Source organism: Palaemon carinicauda, chromosome 3, assembly GCF_036898095.1.
Source record: "Palaemon carinicauda isolate YSFRI2023 chromosome 3, ASM3689809v2, whole genome shotgun sequence".
Classification (NCBI taxonomy): domain Eukaryota; kingdom Metazoa; phylum Arthropoda; class Malacostraca; order Decapoda; family Palaemonidae; genus Palaemon; species Palaemon carinicauda.
Window position 1 is genome coordinate 173,925,607 of NC_090727.1, and position 18,196 is coordinate 173,943,802.

The 18,196-nt window shown below is 51.8% G+C and overlaps 1 protein-coding gene across 1 annotated transcript in view; it reads left to right on the forward strand.

Moving 5' to 3' along the window:
* The window catches only part of LOC137638785 (rab3 GTPase-activating protein non-catalytic subunit-like), a 111,677-nt gene that overhangs the window by 19,869 nt on the left and 73,612 nt on the right, over positions 1 to 18,196 (forward strand). The gene's annotated exons all lie outside the window — the stretch shown is intronic.

Genomic DNA, 18,196 nt, shown 5'->3' on the forward strand with positions numbered 1-18,196 from the left:
TTGTGCAACCGGCTTATTATTTGCAGCCTTTTTATAACATGGAATTGCTTATTTTTCACCCTTCTTTCTGTTTCTACATAAATGGATTTGTAATTGTTCCGTAACTGAAATACAAACCACGCTATTTACAAAGGGTATTACTTTTAGTGCAGCTGAAATGACGAGCCAATAGTTTTTAACGAGGGTTAATTACCCCCGCGCTAGTTAGCGGGGGGTGGGGAAGGGTAGCTTGCTACCCCTCCCCCCTCCACACACCGGTGACTTGCTTCACTTCACTTTTGGCTCGGCGGTGATCAGACATGTCTGCTCATCGCCTTCGTGACAGCCTTTAATTTTCTGCTTTTTCTTTTCAGCGTGTGTGTTGGTTGGAAGTTGACCTTCAGTTATTTTCTTTACTATGCGTACATGCCCTGGAGTTGCCGGCCGTCCTTGTGGGACTTTCATGTCGGACGTTAATACGGATCCACACACCCTCTGCCCTCAATGTCGGGGCCGACGGTGTGACCAGGATAACATGTGCCGTGAGTGCAGGGAGTGGTCTGCCTCCCAGTGGGAGAGGTTTGGCCGTCGGCGTAAGAAGAAGTCCAAGAGAGACCGTTCTCCTCCGGGGTTAGCCTTGAAGGAGGAAGGTTCTCGGGACTCTTCTTCCGCCGCCCAAACCTCCTCCGAAGCTCCCCCTCGGCCGCCTCCTAAGGAGAGTCGTCCGAGTGGGAGCGCAGGCCCTTGTTCTGTTTCCCTACCTTCGGTGGGGGGAGAGGGCATCGCCTCCCATAGCGAGGCGGTTCCCCCTCCTCCTCCGGGGGAGGTTATTGATAATGCCTTATCCAGTGATGATCTTTTACAGATTTGGTCGTCCCTGGGGCTTAAGGGCTTGCCCTCCAGGGTCGCTCTTATTGACCTTGTCTCGTTGGGGGCCGCTGTTAAGCAGTCGCCGGTGGTAGCAGAGGTAGACCCTCTGTCTATTGTCGACGTCGTGGTGACAGAGGCCTCCGACGTGGCTGGGCCTTCCGCCGCAGGTGCTGTTGCTGGTGATGGTGCTCAAGGCTCTCCTCCTCCTTCCGTACATCCTTCGAAGGGGGAAGTGAGTTCTTCGGTCTCGACTGCTGCTCAGCATCCTTCTGAGGGAAGTGTTTTGACGGAGACTCCCCTTCGGAGGACCGATGGTCCCGACGATCTCCCCCGAGGCCGCCTCCGCCGTAAGGCTCACCGCCCTCTACGCCACAAGGGCCTCCCTTCCCCTTACAGGGGGACTAAGAGACGCCTTTTTGGGTCTTCGTCCTCCGGGGGGGGGACTCTCCTCGTCAGCCTCAACCTACTGCTCCGCCCTCCTTGAACCTCTCTGCAGACCGCTCACCATCTCCTGCCGGATCTTCGCCTTCTGGAGAACTCGTCACCCGATGGGCAACGGTCCCTTCGGGGCTAAGGGATTCTTCCCTTACGCGAGCAGTGCTAGCGCACAAGCGCTCTCCTGCTCGCCAGCGCTCTCCTGCTCGCCAGCGATCTCCTGCTCGCCAGCGCTCCCCTGCTCGTCGACGATCTCCTGCTCGCCAAGACTCTCCTGCTCGCCAAGACTCTCCTGCTCGCCGACGCTCACCTGCTCGTCGGCTCTCTCCTGATGTTTGCCCCCCTCGCCAGCGCTCTCCTGCTCGTCAGCTCTCTTCCGAGCGTCAGCTCTCATTTGAGGACCATCGCCCTGCGGTCTCTGACCACCCTTTAGTTCCTGCTGAACTCCCTGCTCACCATCTGCCTGGTCCTGTGGCTACGCAACATCGTGCTGCGCGTGTGTCAGAAACACATGTTCGCCAACGCGCCAGCGATCTTCCCGTTCCTGCTCGTGAACGCGCCGCACCACCTGTCCTCTCACAGGACACGCGTCGACCTTCTGCTCGCCAGCGATTACCAGCTCGCCAGCGATCACCTACGCGCCAGCGATCACCTACGCGCCAGCGATTACCTCCTCGCCAGCATTCACCTGCTTGCCAGCGCGCACAGGCAATCTTAGTATCGCCTATTCAACAGCGACAACTAGAGCGCCGACGTTCGCCAACGCTCCTGAAGGAACATGGTTCGCCAGCTTCTAGCTCGCCATTGCGCGATCGCCCGCCTGCACATGCCGCTCCCCATCGCTCGCCATTGCACGATCGCCCGCTTACGCATGCTGCTCCTCATCGCACAACCCTGAACGATCGCCCTCCTGCGGATGCTGATCACCATCGCACCCTATCACGCGATCATTCACCTGCGCATGCTGCTCGCCATCGCTTACCATTACGCGGTCATTCACCTGCGCATGCTGCTCACCATCGCACACCAGTGCGTCGACATACCACATCGCGCCATCGCCAACTTGAGCGACTGCACTCACCAGCTCGTCATCGATCGCCTGTGGATCTACATCGCCAGCGATCTTCCTCACCTACGCGGCAGCACGATCCCTCGCCGTCGCGCCAACGCTTGCGTTCGTCGCCTCGGACACGTGTTCATTTACCTGCCCACCCTCGCGGCCACTCGCCTGCGCGCCCGCGCGATCGCTCGCCTGCGCGACCACTCGCCTGCGCACCCGCGCGACCGCTCACCTGTGCGCCCGCGCGATCATCCACCTGCGCGCCCGCTCGCCCGCGCGACCATTCGCCTTCGCGCGACCATTCGCCCTCGCGCGACCATCGTTAGCGGCTAAATTCCACAGCCGGTGGTAGCAGCAGGGACGCGTGCTCCTAGACGGCACTCGGGATCACCTCCATCCAAGCACAGGTTGGTAGTGCAGGACGAAGACAGGTCAGTACAGCATTCTTCCCCACCTTCTTTTCAGGCAGGTACCGTCGTGTCCACTCCAAAGGATCGCCCGATCCCTTTCTCTTTAGCGAGGATTTCGGACTCTGTGTCCTTGGAGCAGCAGACTTGGTTTGGTCCGCTGGCACGGGCGTTAGTGAGGGTTATGAAACCAGCACTCGCCGGCCAGGGTAACAAACCAGCGGCTGTCTCTCCTACGCTGAAGAGAAAGAGAGGAGTGGACTTCGTGGTGACTTCCCCTAGGGCGAAGTTGGTTCCCAAGAGGTCGGTCTCGAAGGTCCCTTCTCCTGCACGAGTACTCTCTCCTTCTCCCGTGGACGAGGCCTTTCCGTCCTCAGGTGAGTCCAGTGGGGCGGTAGTCTTCCCCTCGGCACCAGGGGGGGAGACTTCGCTTCAGGCAGGAGAATCGTCTCGTGAGGAAGGGGCCCCTCGAACCTCGTTGTTGGGATCCTGTATCCCTCCCAGGAGGGAACCCAAGGATTCCAAGACCGTCCCTAAATCCTCTGCAAGGATTCGTCAGGAACCCACGACTACCCAGGGGAATGTCCACGTATCACCCCAGGAAGAGATTCCTGGGGCAGGAGACTTAGCTGCCAGCCCGCAGGGAGGAGAACAGCAAGAGTCCGAACATGCCTTCTGGCAGGTCCTAAGCCTGATAAGGACACTTAACAGTCTTACGGATCCAGTCATCCCCCCCCGTGAAGGCAAAGACACGATTCTGGATGAAGTGTTTGACGTTCGGAAGGCCCCTAAGACCAGTGCAGCTCTGCCCTGGTCTCGGGGGCTGAAGAGTGCCAGAGCTAGGGCCAACGCTCAGCTCGCACTTCTTGCCTCCTCCAGTCGTTCCACTGCCGGGAACAAGCTTATCCCTCCTCCTCGCCTTCAGCAGAGGAGGTATTTCGAGATCCTGGGTGAGCACAACCTCGCTCTTCCTCTCCATCACTCTGTGGAGGAGCTGGCGAAAGGAGTTCCCCTGGAGAAACTCTCTGCCCGGCAGGTGTCGTTCTCGGCGGCAGAGATCCTTAACCACGAGAAGGTCGCTAAGTGTGCCATGCAGGCCACTTCGTGGCTGGACTTCTGGCTAGGATCTCTGGGCATCCTATTGCGATCGTAGGACTTGTCCAAGGAGACCAATAGGAAGGCCCTAGAGACCTTCTTGCTCTCGGGCACCCGCTCCATCGAGTTTTTGGCGCACCAGGTTACCACCCTGTGGGCCAACTCGGTGTTGAAGCGTCGCGATGCTGTGTCCGAGAGATTCCATCCGAAGGTCCCCGCCGTAGATGTGTGTAGGCTCCGACATGCTTCCCTTCTGGGGGAGAGCCTGTTTGAGCCTCAAGACTTGGAGCGAACGGCTGAGAGGTGGAGGAAATCCAGCACGGACTCCCTCCTCCACAGGGCCCTTACAACTCGGCCCTATAAGCCTCCAGCCCCGCCACAACAGCAGCAACAGCCTCGTAAGGCTCCCAAACAGGCACCGGCAGCTAAGAAAGTGGTGTCTAAGCCCCAGCCCTTTCCAGCCAAGGTCAAGAGGGGCGGTAAGTCCTCCAGGGGAGGCAAGACTCCTAGGGGTGGCGGCCGCGGCCGCAAGCCCTAGGGGTGGCAGTCCCCCTGCGTGTCCACCTGTGGGGGGATGCCTTCAGCGTTGCGTCCGCAGGTGGCAGCAACACGGGGCCGATGCTTGGACGGTCTCAGTGATCGGCCAAGGTTATCGCGTCCCGTTCACGTCATCTCAACCTCCCCTGACAGCGAATCCAGTGTCGTTGAGCTCCTATGCCATGGGATCGGCAAAGGGGCTGGCCCTTCAGGCCGAAGTCGAGACCATGTTCGAGAAGGGTGCTCTCCAGGAGGTCGTGGACGGCTCCCCAGGCTTCTTCAGTCGACTCTTTCTTGTAAAGAAGGCTACTGGAGGCTGGAGACCCGTCATCGATCTCTCAGCTCTGAACAGGTTTGTCAAACAAACCCGGGTCAGCATGGAGACAGCAGACACGGTCAGACTTGCGGTGAGACCACAAGACTTCATGTGTACACTGGATCTAAAGGACGCGTACTTCCAGATCCCAATCCATCCGTCTTCCAGGAAGTACCTGAGATTCTGCCTAGACAACAAGATCTACCAGTTCAAGGTGCTGTGTTTCGGTCTCTCCACAGCTCCTCAGGTGTTCACCAGAGTGTTCACCCTGATTTCATCTTGGGCGCACAGGAACGGCATTCGTCTCCTTCGTTACCTAGACGATTGGCTGATCCTAGCAGACTCGGAGTCGACCCTTCTTTGGCACCGAGACAGGCTTCTGGATCTTTGCCAGGATCTGGGGATCGTGGTAAACCTCGAGAAGTCCTCTCTGCAGCCGTCCCAACGACTGGTTTATCTAGGCATGCTAATAGACACCAATCTCCACAAAGCCTTTCCATCAGACTACCGGATAGCAAGGCTGAGGAGGGTGGCGGAGCCTTTCCTCAGGCGAAAAGAACTCCCCGCCCAATCGTGGTTGCGTCTCTTAGGCCACCTATCCTCCCTGGCCCGTCTGGTTCCAAACAGCCGCCTCAGGATGAGATCCCTTCAATGGCGGCTCAAGTCCCGGTGGAATCAAGGATCCGATTCCCCGGACATTCTGATCCCAATGAGGTCTCTGGAACAGACGGACTTGCGGTGGTGGCTGGCCGACGAGAACCTGCGGAAGGGAGTGAGTCTTCTCGTCCTCCCCCCGGAATTGACTCTGTTTTCGGACGCGTCAAAAGAAGGGTGGGGAGCGCACGTTCTGAACCAGAGGGCCTCAGGCCTTTGGTCAGAATCAGAAAAGTGCCTACACATCAACCTGCTAGAATTGAAGGCCGTCTTTCTGGCTCTTCAGCAGTTCCAACGGTCCCTGGCGGGTCACTCCGTGGTGGTGATGAGCGACAACACCACGGTAGTGGCTTATATCAACAAGCAGGGAGGCACTTTTTCGCAACAGCTATCCCATCTTGCAGTAGAGACTCTGAGGTGGACCGAAACCCACTCGATAACATTATCAGCTCGCTTCATTCCTGGCAAGAGGAATGTGCTCGCCGACAGTCTGAGCAGGGCTTCGCAGATAGTGAGTACCGAGTGGTCTTTGGATCCTCAGATAGCCAACAAAGTCCTGACTTTGTGGGGTTCCCCGACGGTGGACTTGTTCGCGACAGCCTTGAACTTCAAGCTGCCCCTGTACTGCTCACCAGTCCCGGACCCCAAGGCACTCTGGCAAGATGCTTTCCAGCAACGGTGGGACAACATCGACGTGTACGCCTTCCCACCATTCTGTCTGATGAGAAGGGTGCTCAACAGGACCAGACTATCGGTCAACTGTTCCATGACTCTAGTAGCTCCGCTATGGCATCACGCGGAATGGTTTCCGGACCTTCTGCAACTCCTGACGGAACTCCCAAGGGAGCTTCCTCCACGACACGAACTTCTCAGACAACCCCACTCCGGTGTCCCTCACAGGGCCGTAGCCTCGCTTCGGCTTCACGCCTGGAGACTATCCAGCGTCTCCTCGCGGAGAGAGGCTTTTCGCAACAGGTTGCGGAGAGAATGTCTCGGCACCTGCGAAGGTCCTCTGAGGGAGTCTACCAAGCGAAGTGGAGAGTCTTTTGTGGTTGGTGTCGTGGAAGGGGTATCTCTCCACTCGATGCCACTATTCCAGCAATAGCGGACTTCCTCGTGTATCTGCGAGAAGAAATGCGCCTTTCTGTCTCGGCGGTGAAAGGCTATCGCTCAGCCTTAAGCTTGGACTTCAGATTGAAGGGCGTGGATATTTCTTCGTCGCTAGAACTCTCTTTACCTGCCCACAGTCGGAAGTGAGACCCCCTCCTTGGAACGTGGTTCGAGTCCTCAGGTCTCTCAAGAGACCTCCCTTCGAGCCATTACGCCAGGCCTCCGATCGCCACCTGTCTTGGAAGACGGCTTTCCTACTCGCCTTGGCCTCGGCCAAGCGAGTTAGTGAACTTCATGGTCTCTCGTACGACATCGCCCATTCAAGGGGACGGGGGGAGGTAACGTTCAGGTTTGTCCCTGAGTTTGTGGCCAAGACTCAGAATCCTGGAGTGCCGGATCCTCGGTTCGACTCTTTCAGGATCGCGAGTCTCCGTTCTGTAACAAACGACCCAGACCAGCTGCTACTATGCCCAGTGAGGTGTCTGAGGTACTACTTGAAGAGAACGGCTGCAGTCCGTCCTCATGTGCGAGCTTTGTTTGTGAGCACAGGTAGGACAAAGAGGAGGGTCACCAGGAACACCATTTCAGCTTGGATTCGAAGGGTTATCCACCATGCCCTGAATCCTGACCCTCCTCCGTCACGTCGCCCTCGGGCCCACTATGTCAGGGGTATTGCTACATCCCTGGCCTTCAAGAGAAACTTCTCTGTGACACAGGTACTTCAAGCTGGGGTCTGGAAGCGTCAAACGACCTTCACAGCCCACTACCTGCAAGACGTGACCCACAGGAGCCTCGATACGTTCTCTATCGGCCCTGTGGTGGCTGCACAACAGCTGGTCTAACCTCAGGCTCCTTTTTGGACAAGTAGCAGTAGGTTGAGGGCGTTGTTACCCGGTCTTAGTCTGCGTGAATGAAAGAGTATGTCTGACCCTTACTTCTTTCTTCATTCTCCCCTCTCTTGGGGAAGCAGCATCCTGGTCCTCGCATAGCTGACCTCGACCTCTGCAGGTAACCCATGCTTCTTTGTGCTCCTAGTATTAAGCTTAATACTGTTGCGTCTCCCATACCCTGACGAGGTGGTATGGGGAACGTCCTATCCTAGAATTCCTATCTGAAGGTCTCAAGGTCAACTTCATAGGACGAGTCACACTCTCCTCCTCACACTGCTTATGTAGGCCACTCATTCCTAGCGATGCTAGGAACCTGTGAGGTACAGGGGCTCCCTCTCTCTAGTGCTGCTCACTGAGCGATCGAGCCCCCGGGCAAGCCGAAGTCAGTAAGGCTGGGGACTTTCCACCCTTCCTAAGGGGTAAGTCACCCTTTGTAAATAGCGTGGTTTGTATTTCGGTTACGGAACAAATGACAAATTCGAAGATAATTTGTATTTTTCCTAACCATACAAACCTTAGCTATTTACACATATGTGCCCGCCATCCCTGACCCCCAAGTCAAGTCCTACCTCTAAGTGAAGTGAAGCAAGTCACCGGTGTGTGGAGGGGGGAGGGGTAGCAAGCTACCCTTCCCCACCCCCCGCTAACTAGCGCGGGGGTAATTAACCCTCGTTAAAAACTATTGGCTCGTCATTTCAGCTGCGCTAAAAGTAATACCCTTTGTAAATAGCTAAGGTTTGTATGGTTAGGAAAAATACAAATTATCTTCGAATTTGTCATGTTTAAGTGCTGTTTGTAACAGATTGTATTTTTGTTGATGTCAGCATTTTTCTGGAAATACCCTCTTAGCTGCCACTCTTCTAGGATTACAATTTCATCTTATGTAGATAACTTATTTTTCCTCACAAATTCTTTGATAAGGTTCTTGAGTGTCAAGTTATTTGCTATAATAATTTTTACTCTCCCTGACTCAATCATAAATTATTAGGGAACGGAACTAGACTGCTCTTTTCAGACTTCACCTTTGGGGAAGATGGTCAATTTTGTAATAGTTTCTCTAAAGGAATTCAGTATTCTCAACGCTCATGGCCAGCAGACTGCGGGGCACCATGGCATTTTTGGAGAGGTTCATTCCTCACTCTAGCCTCAGATCTTTCCTTCCCAAGTCTATCCATAACCCTTCCTTTCTTTCCCAAGTCTATGCATATCCCTTCTTTTCCTTCCCAATTCTATCCATATCCCTTCCTTTCCTTCCCAAGTCTACCTACATCCCTTCCTTTCCTATGTTTAGAAATGTTTATTATTTCTCTGATAGAGATACCAGATGTATTCTGTTCAACAGTCCTAGCACTTTAGCATAGGGAATTAGTGTCATAATGCAGGACTGGTCTGAACTGAACTTTCCTGCTTTTCCATTATTATTATTATTATTATTATTATTAATATTATTATTATTACTTGCTAAGCTACAACCCTAGTTGGAAAAGCAGGATGCTATAAGCCCTGGGAAAATATCTCAGTGAGGAAAGGAAACAAAGAAAAATAAAATATTCTAAGAACAGTAACATTAAAATCAATATTTCCTATATAAACTATGAAAACTTTAACAAAACAAAAGGAAGAGAAATTAGATAGAATAGTGTGCCCGAGTATACCCTCAAGCAAGATAGCGCTAACCCAAGAGACAGTCGAAGACCATGGTACAGAGGTTATGGCACTACCCAAGACTAGAGAACAATGGTTTGATTTTGGAGTGTCTTTCTCCTAGATGAGCTGCTTACCATAGCTAAAGTCTCTCTTCTACCATTACCAAGAGGAAAGTAGCCACTGAACAATTACAGTGCAGTAGGTAATCCCTTGGGTGAAGGAGAATTGTTTGGTAATCTCAGTTTGTTCCAACACGAATACTTGCCTCGAACTACTTTCTTAGGAGTTACCTGTAATCTCCTCTCTACCGATCAGAGTTTTGTGTAGGATACCCAAAAACCCGTTTTCTATGGAGGGCTATCTCGGGCGTAAGAGAACGTGCCCCGAGGGTAGCTTTTGTGCTAGGTCGAGGTCCGCCTGGGTCGTGACCGCCAGTAAGTTCTCTGGTCGCGACGTGTCACCACGTCGCTCTCGTTCTCTCTCGACCCTTTGTGTGCGCCGCGTGTGTCCCACGTGTTTACCGTGTGGTAACTTGTGCTCATCCCTTGTGTTCCTGTGTGTTCACTACCCTTCCTTGTGCTTCCCAAGTGTATTCCTTTGATTCCCTGCGTTCCTGTGTCTCGTGTTTGTGCGTTATGGAGCAGATCCGCCGTTGTCCTGGGCCTAGAGCCGGAAAATCGTGTGGAGCGTTCCTCTCTAAGCCTGAAGTGGACCCTCACTCCCTTTGCTCTTCCTGTAGGGGCAAAGTTTGTTCGTCTTCGGATACGTGCCTCTAGTGTGTTGGTTGGAGTGATATTCAGTGGGTGCGTTACGGCACGAAGAAGAAGAAAGCGTCGAAGCGTTCACCCAGGAAAGCTAGTGTTTCTTCGCCGCTACCGTCGCCCAGTGAACGGTCCGACGGGGCTTCTGTCTCTCCTTCCCCTACCCAGAGTAGGGGACGAGGTAAGTCCATCGTGGGGAAAGAACCGAGCGTTCTTCCCCAGGAGTCTGGTGAATGTGAAGTGGGTGTTGCGGGGCCTTCTCAGGCTAGTGAGGAGCCCGGTAGTGCTGTGTCAGGGAGCTCTGGAGACTCGGCCCTTGTGCTTGGGGGGCACATTTCCTCCGATGACCCCTTGTGGGGTAGCAATGTTGTTTCTGTATCTTCGCCCCCTTCGTGGGCCTGTGTTTCAGGTTCTTCGGCAGGCGGCGACAACCAGGGTAAGTTAGGTTCCGCAGGGAGTGATGCCTTCGGTTGGAAACTTCCTAAGACACCAGGTAGGTCCCCTATGCGGATGGAAGAGGGCCTGGATTCCTGGTTACCTAGTGTTGGGCGCCAACCCTCGTTTCCAACCCCTCTACCTCGGGTACACAACGAGTCGCGAAGTCCCCCGCGGTCCCCGCTCCCGCCCGCCGTACGGTAGGTACAGTGACGTCGGGCTCTTCGGAGGAGTCTTTCTCGTCGGGAGAAGAAGCCAGAAGGAGACATCGGCGTCGGAGGGAGCGGTCCAGGAGCAGGCGTTCCCGCTCAAGATCACGTTCCAGGTACAGCAGGAGGCGCTCCCGTTCTCCACGAAGGAAACACAGGAGGAGTAGGTCACCCGATGGCGATTGGGTTTTCGTACCCCGTGAGTCGGAGATACAGTGTTCCCCGGACCGGCGGTCCAGGGAGTTCTCGCCAAGGAGACCATCCTCCAAGCATAGTTATGACCCTCGCAGGGAGAAACGCGAGAAGGACTCGGCAGGAAGGCGTAAGACCGCGAAGCCGCCGGTTCACCCTGCCCAGCGGGGGGAACCGCGCTTCCTTACGGGCAGCCTGGCCAAACCAGCCCAGCTGGTGCGGCCCTCGGACTTTAAGGAACGGTTCCCGCTGTCGGGTCAGCCCACGGGAGCCGCGTCCTCGTCCTCCAGGGAACTGGATCGGACACTAGTCCTCGCCGGTTCGGCGATGCCTGTCCTAACCCCCGCCCCTGGTGCGGAGACCTCCGCCGGGGAGGACCAGTACCTCTGCAGCGGAGTTCCTGTTGTGCCAGGACCAAGGCGCCCGGTGGGGGTGCCCGGTGACCCGGCTCCCCGGGCTCAAGCCGAACCTTCGGCCGACGGTAGAGAGGGTTCCCCGACGGAGGACTCGGCCTATAGAAGAGTGATTGGCCTAATCAGGAGGCATCACAAGATTGAAGAACCGGCAGCTACCGACGAGGACTATTGGAGGTCCAGCCTTATCCGGCTGATGCAGGCCCCAGCCCAGCCAAAAACCTCCCTGGCTCTTCCTGTAGCCCGGGATCTCGTCCTGGGACAGGAGTACGTGGATAGAGTGGTGGCAGGTAATGCCGAAGCCCCCAAGACTCAGAGCTCTTCTAAGTTACTCCAGGGGCTCAAAACGCAGAGCAAGGTCTATGTACCAGAAGGACGACGGCCGGGAGCCTGCAAAGTAGAACCTTCTCTCGACATTCTGGGGCAGGGCGTCTCGGAAGACAGAGCCTCTTCAGCCCCAGTCTGTTTTTCTCCATCGGAGGCTGCGATGATGGAGGAAATGTCTAGGGACCTGGTACACGTCTCCTCTTGGCTAGACTGGTGGGCTTCCACCTTAGTAGGTGTGCAAGCTACCTTTGACCCCACAGACCCGGAACAGCAAAGCCTCCTGAGGGAACTTATCACCTCCGGGGGCAAGACTCTTAACTTCCTGACCGCCCTACAAGAGGTCAGTCTCAGACAGTGCCGCGACGTCTCAGGCCTCTCCTAGCATGACGAAGCGAGAAGCTCCTTCTTCCTCCTGGGCCTCAGCGCCTCAGCCCCCCCGTAGAGGAGCCCCAGCAGCTTCAGCCTCCTTTAGAACAGGTTATTCTTCCTCCAGGAGAGGCCGTTCATGCCGCTCCTCCAGGAGGAGATAGAGTGAGAGGCCCCCTATCCCTGCCCAAGCCTCAGGTTGGGGGATGCCTCAGACTATATTGGCAAGCATGGAAAGCTCACGGAGCAGAGCCCTGGACAGTGTTCTTACTGAAGGAGTGCTACAGGCTACCGTTCTTAGCAGAACCCCCCCCCCCTCTAATTCCGGCCAGCCGGTCGGAGTGGCTGGTTCCCAAGGATCCGTTGAAGAGAGCCGCCCTTCAAGAGGAGGTGTCCTCCATGTTGGAGAAGGGCGCCATGGAGGAGATCCTACACCCAGGCCCAGGTTTCTACAGTCGTCTGTTCCTGGTGGAAAAAGCGACAGGGGGGTGGAGGCCGGTTATAGATCTGTCGGCCCTCAACAAATTCATAAGGAAGACAGACTTCAAAATGGACACCCCGAAGTCAGTCAGGGTGTCCTTGAGGGAGAAAGATTACATGATGACCATAGACCTCAAGGACGCTTACTTCCAAATTCCGGTCCACCCCTCGAGTCGAAAGTTTCTCCGGGTGAAATGGGGTACCCAGATCCTGCAATTCAAGACCCTTTGCTTCGGATTGTCAACAGCGCCCCAGGTATTCACGAGAGTCTTCACGACAGTCTCAGTGTGGGCTCACGAACAAGGCATTCGCCTCATCCGGTACCTGGACGACTGGTTGCTTCTTTCCTCCTCGAAGGACGTCTTGAAAGAGCAAGGGATGAAACTTCTCCAGTTTTGCAAGGATCTGGGTATCGTGATCAACCCGGAAAAATCGAACCTATCCCCCTCCACCAGAATGACCTATTTGGGGATGACACTAGATACCCTTCTGGGAAAAGCATTTCCTTCGGAAGACAGAATAAGCAATCTGAGGGAGATCCTTCGTCCGTTCCTGTCGGGGCAACCCAGGAGAGCGAAGGACTGGCAAAGACTAATAGGGCATCTGGTGTCGTTGGAGAAACTGGTTCCCCAGGGGAGAATCAGGCTCAGAGCCGTCCAATGGAACCTGAAGAACCTCTGGTGCCAACTGGACTCGCAACAAGAACTAATCCCAATCCTACCAAACACAATGCCCTCCCTGGAATGGTGGCATTGCTGATCGAACTCGCTCAAGGGGATGCCCTTCGCGAACGACCCTCCCGAGTTACTTCTGTTCACAGACGCCTCCAACCAGGGATGGGGAGCCCATCTCCTCGACGAGACAGCGAGAGGAACCTGGATGGACGGGGAAAAGAGCCTACACATCAATGTCCTAGAGTTGAAGGCAGTCCAGAAACCTTGCCTACACTTCGTAGATCTACTAAGGGGAAACACTGTGGCGTTGATGTGCGACAACGCCACAGTGGTAGCGTACTTAAAGAAACAAGGAGGTTTGAAGTCAAGGGAATTGTGCGATCTCGCCCTAGAGATTCTAGATTGGGCAGAAACGAACCAGGTTGTGTTATTAGCAAGGTTCATCCCCGGGAAAAGAACGTGCTGGCCGACGGTCTCAGCAGGATGGGTCAAATAGTAGGGACAGAATGGTCCCTCCTTCCAGAAGTAGCCAAGCTCATCATCCAACGTTGGGGTTCCCCGGTGTTGGACCTCTTTGCAACCAAACTGAACGCGCAACTTCCCGTGTATTGTTCTCCTGTCCCAGACCCGAAGGCAGCCTTGGAGGATGCCTTTCAGCACAGGTGGGACAACCTAGACGTGTACGCTTTTCTCCCCTTCACGTTGATAAGGCAAGTACTCAACAGAGTAAGGACTGCCCAGAACTTAAGGATGACTTTGGTAGCGCCCTGGTGGCCGGAGAGAGAGTGGTTCGCAGACCTAAAAGACCTGGCGAGTCAACCTCCGTGGCCACTCCCCGACAGGGCAGACCTTCTACAACAACCGCATTTTCTCAGATTTCACGACAACCCACAGTCTCTACGTCTTCACGCCTGGAGACTATCGAGCGACTCCTGAAGAAGGAGGGGTATTCATCAGCTACTGCTAAGAGGATGTCACTATACCTGAGAAGGTCGTCGGCAGCGGTCTACCAAGCTAAGTGGGCCTCCTTCACAAAGTGGTGCGCTTCGAGGCACATTAAACCCCTCAAAGCCTCGGTCCCAGACATAACGGATTTTCTGGTATATATCAGGGACAAAATAGGAATGTCAATCCCAGCCATAAAAGGAGTACGAGCCGCCTTGGGTCAAGTCTTCCTCCTGAAGGGCATCGACCTGGGTTCCTCTAGGCACATCTCGATGCTTGTCAGGAGCTTCGAGCAGTCCTGCCCCCCACAGGCAGTTAGAGTACCTCAGTGGGACTTAGCTAGGGTCCTGAAGATGTTAAGTGGCCCCCCCTTCGAACCAATGAAGGATATCGTAGACAGGGACTTCACTCTCAAGACAGTCTTTTTGCTAGCCTTGGCTTCCGCTAAAAGAGTAGGGGAGATCCATGGGCTGTCTTATGACGTCTCTCATTTGAGGGGGTGGAAGGAAATATCTTTCAAGTTCGTTCCCTCTTTTGTGGTAAAGACCCAGAATCCAGCTGTCTGGGATCCTAAATTCGAAGGTTTCTCTCTGCCAGCCATCCCTAGGACGGGGAAGGCTGAGGATTTGAAATTATGCCCGGTCCGTGCCATTAGAAAATACCTTGAAAGGACGGCTCATCTCCGGTCAGGCATCAAGAGCCTTTTCGTCGCCACGGGTGTTACTAAGAAACAGATATCCAAGAACACCATTTCCTTCTGGTTGAGACAAGTTATTGCCAGGGCCTACAGGGAAGAAGCTCTGGCCTTGCCAGGCGTCCCCAAACCCCATGACATCAGGGGTCTGAGTTCGTCCTTAGCCTTTGAGAAAAACATGGCAGTGGGTCAGATCCTTCGAGCAGGTACCTGGTCTAACCAGTCAACCTTTACTGCCCATTACCTCAAGGACTACTCGAGGAAGTCCTTAGACGGGTTCTCCATTGGAACAGTCATCTCCGCTCTCCAAGTGGTTTAACGGTAAAAGCCCCAGGCTCAATCGTGGATAGCAAACCGGGAGACACAGGTTCGTTCCCTTTCACCCTATTCCCCGTTTTTCCCTATCCTTATGGGAGATAACCCTCTTGTAACCATTGGATATCACGTTTCTCCTCAACTACGTTACTGGATTCAGAAGAAGTTTTTCAAAGGGTGAGTACTTAGACACTAACGTGAGCTCTTTGTGTAGTTACCCTATCGTCCGTTTTCCTAGTATGTTTCGTTTATACCTAGGCCTCTTGGCTTCCGCTTACTGGGTCTGAAAGTCAGAAAGGCACTCCCGCCTCCTAAAGTGTCTCCTAAGAAAGTAGTTTGAGGTAAGTATTCGTGTTGGAACAAATCAAAAATTTTAAGTAATTTTTATTTTTCCTAACATACTTACCGAGAACTACTTTCGGGTAATGGCCCACCCTTCCTTCCCCGAGTGCCTCTCTGCCCTTGCGAGTATTGTGCAACATCCGAAGAACTTACTGACGGTCACGACCCAGGCGGACCTCGACCTAGCGCAAAAGCTACCCTCGGGGCACGTTCTCTTACGCCCGAGATAGCCCTCCATAGAAAACGGGTTTTAGGGTATCCTACACAAAACTCTGGTCGGTAGAGAGGAGATTACAGGTAACTCCTAAGAAAGTAGTTCTCGGTAAGTATGTTAGGAAAAATAAAAATTACTTAAAATTTTTGATGTTGTCAGGTGTATGAGGACAGGGGAGAATATGTAAAGAATAGGCCAGACTATTCAGTGTATGTGTAGACAAAGGGAAAGTGAACCATAACCAGAAAGAAGGATCTAATGTAGTACTGTCTGGCCAGTTGAAGGACCCCATAACTCTCTAGTGGTAGTATCTCAATGGATGGCTGGTACCCTGGCCAACCTACTACCATAATAAGGGAAGTCCTTTCTGACCTTAAAGGGAATGATGCCCAGACTTTGGTCTCTGCTTTTATATTCTTCCTATCAGAAGAGATCTGCTCTGACAGTTCCACTTTCCCACACTGCACTTAAACTCCCAATCACACTTCATCTAACCGTATGTAAACTCCACCATCTCCTCAGAGCAATGGATTTTTCAGGCCTCCAATACTCTCCATTGTTGCCTTTAAGAGGCAATCCTCAAGCATCTGTTACCATGGTTCTTGGTCAGTGTTCTTCAGTTGGTGAAAATCTAGATGGATTTTTGCTACAAAACCCTCTCTAGATAAGGTTATTAACTTTTTCATATTCTTTAGATATGTGAAGAATACTTGTGTGCCATTCATCAATGAATAATATGTTTATGCTAACCTTAGAATTTAGGCATTGAGAATTTTATTTGTCAGATAGTCCAGATGTAAAGGATGCAATTCAATAGACAGTAGTACTTATCTAATCCACCATTTAAACCCATCAAGTCTATTGAGTCTGAGGCCTTTGACTTTGAAAACCCTCTTTCTCGTAATTCCATGGCCTAGAAGGTAAGAGTGGTTCAAGCATTGTTATAAAATATGGGTTTCATTGCTAATGTAGCAAGCCTTTCATTTTTATTATAATTTAGGTCAAAAAGTGACTACAAGACGAATGGTCTTTATAGGCGTGTGTTTTTACCTTCTCTTGACCCCTTTGTTGATGAGGATTCAGATATAATGACCCAATGACCCTTCGTCCAATTAGGGCCTTAAAAGCCTATCTTACAAAATCTTTAACCTCCATAGACATAGTTATGAATCTCTTCTGTTCAATTGGAAATAGGGAAATTCCCATGTCTAAGAATGCTATCTTTTTTTGTTAAAGGGGTAAATACTAGAAGCTGATAGCATTTAAATGGAACTGTTATACTTTTGTCATAAGTAAGAGCACGTGATTGGGGGTGTCCCTCAATACTTTAAGAACATATTAGTCATAAAAGTTTTAAGTTCAGCAAATCTGACTCTTTAATTTATTAGTTATAGGTCATGTGTTAGCTTGAATCTATGGGAATTTTACCTATATATCCTCCCCTTGATTATCTGGTATTGAGTTTAGGTGAATGTAGAAGTACACCTTAGAGTATTACAGATGTATCTTTAAAATTTTAATTGTTTTTTGGTTATTTTTGTTAGCCTGTCGCTTTTCATGGCAACTCTAAGACAAATAATTACCCCTATTAGATCTTTTTATAGGAAGCATTTTCTTAGGTGTTTTTCTCTTACCACACTCACTGAGATGAAAAACACCAAGGCTGTCATCATCCTCAGAACAGCAACTTGTAAGAACAAGATAAAATCACAGGCAAGAAGTATTCAAGTAAATTTAATTTCACTTCATTGTTCCATATTTCTATTGAGGTGGATTTCACTATTTCTCTGGTGTTATCATTATACATCCATCCAACTTAATGTGGTACTTGGCATTTGATTATTGGAGAAGATAATTAAAATTAAGCAAGTTTGTTTTTTAAGGAAATTATTATTTCAATGCTTAACCAATAGTCATATATACATTCACTAACCACCTGCATCTAGTGAACTCAGAAGCAAATATGAGGGTAGATTTGTAAATAATTGCTATTTAGTAAGACACCGTGTAACAAGGGGGTTGACTAGTATAAATAAAAAAGAAACTAGTTTTATTTTACTTTCTGTTGACAAGCATAAGTTTTAATCATTTTATACTGTAGTACACTATTTGATTACTTTATTGGGTATATGTTTAAATGACGGAATGTGACTTATGAATGTTTTTTTTTCAATATTAATCTTACCCGATGATCATGTAGCTGCAACTCTGTTGCCCGACAGAAAAAACCTACGGTCGGGATACGCCAGCGATCGCTATACAGGTGGGGGTGTACAACAACAGCGCCATCTGTCGAGTAGGTACTCAGGTACTTCTTGTCAACAAGAACCAATTTTTCCTCTGTCGTGCCACCGGCAAGACCTACTTGATACGCTGTTGTTTCTGGAGTTGATTTCACGCTTTTTGGTGATGTATTCTCTCTAGATATTAGCTTTCGCTGTACAGGAGTTATTATCATTACCTTATCAAGCTTTTTTGATTAGTTTTGGATTATTTGTTGACGACTTGGATAGATTTTGGATTCCCCCCTTGGCTAATTCAAGATGTCTGACCATACTCAAGTCCCCAAGTACAGGCAGTGTAGCGCTAGGGACTGTTCTAGGCGTCTTCCGAAGGCCTCTATAGATCCTCACACCGTTTGTTCCAATTGTAGGGGTAAATCCTGTCAATTGGAAGATCGATGTGAGGAATGCGCTGGGCTTTCGGAATTCGATTTTAATGAATTCCTTAAGAATGCACGTAGGCTAGAGAAGGATAGGATCAGGAGGAGTTCGTCTCGCTCTTTTGATTTTTCCTCTCCCCATGCCCCTCAACCTATTCCTTCCCCTG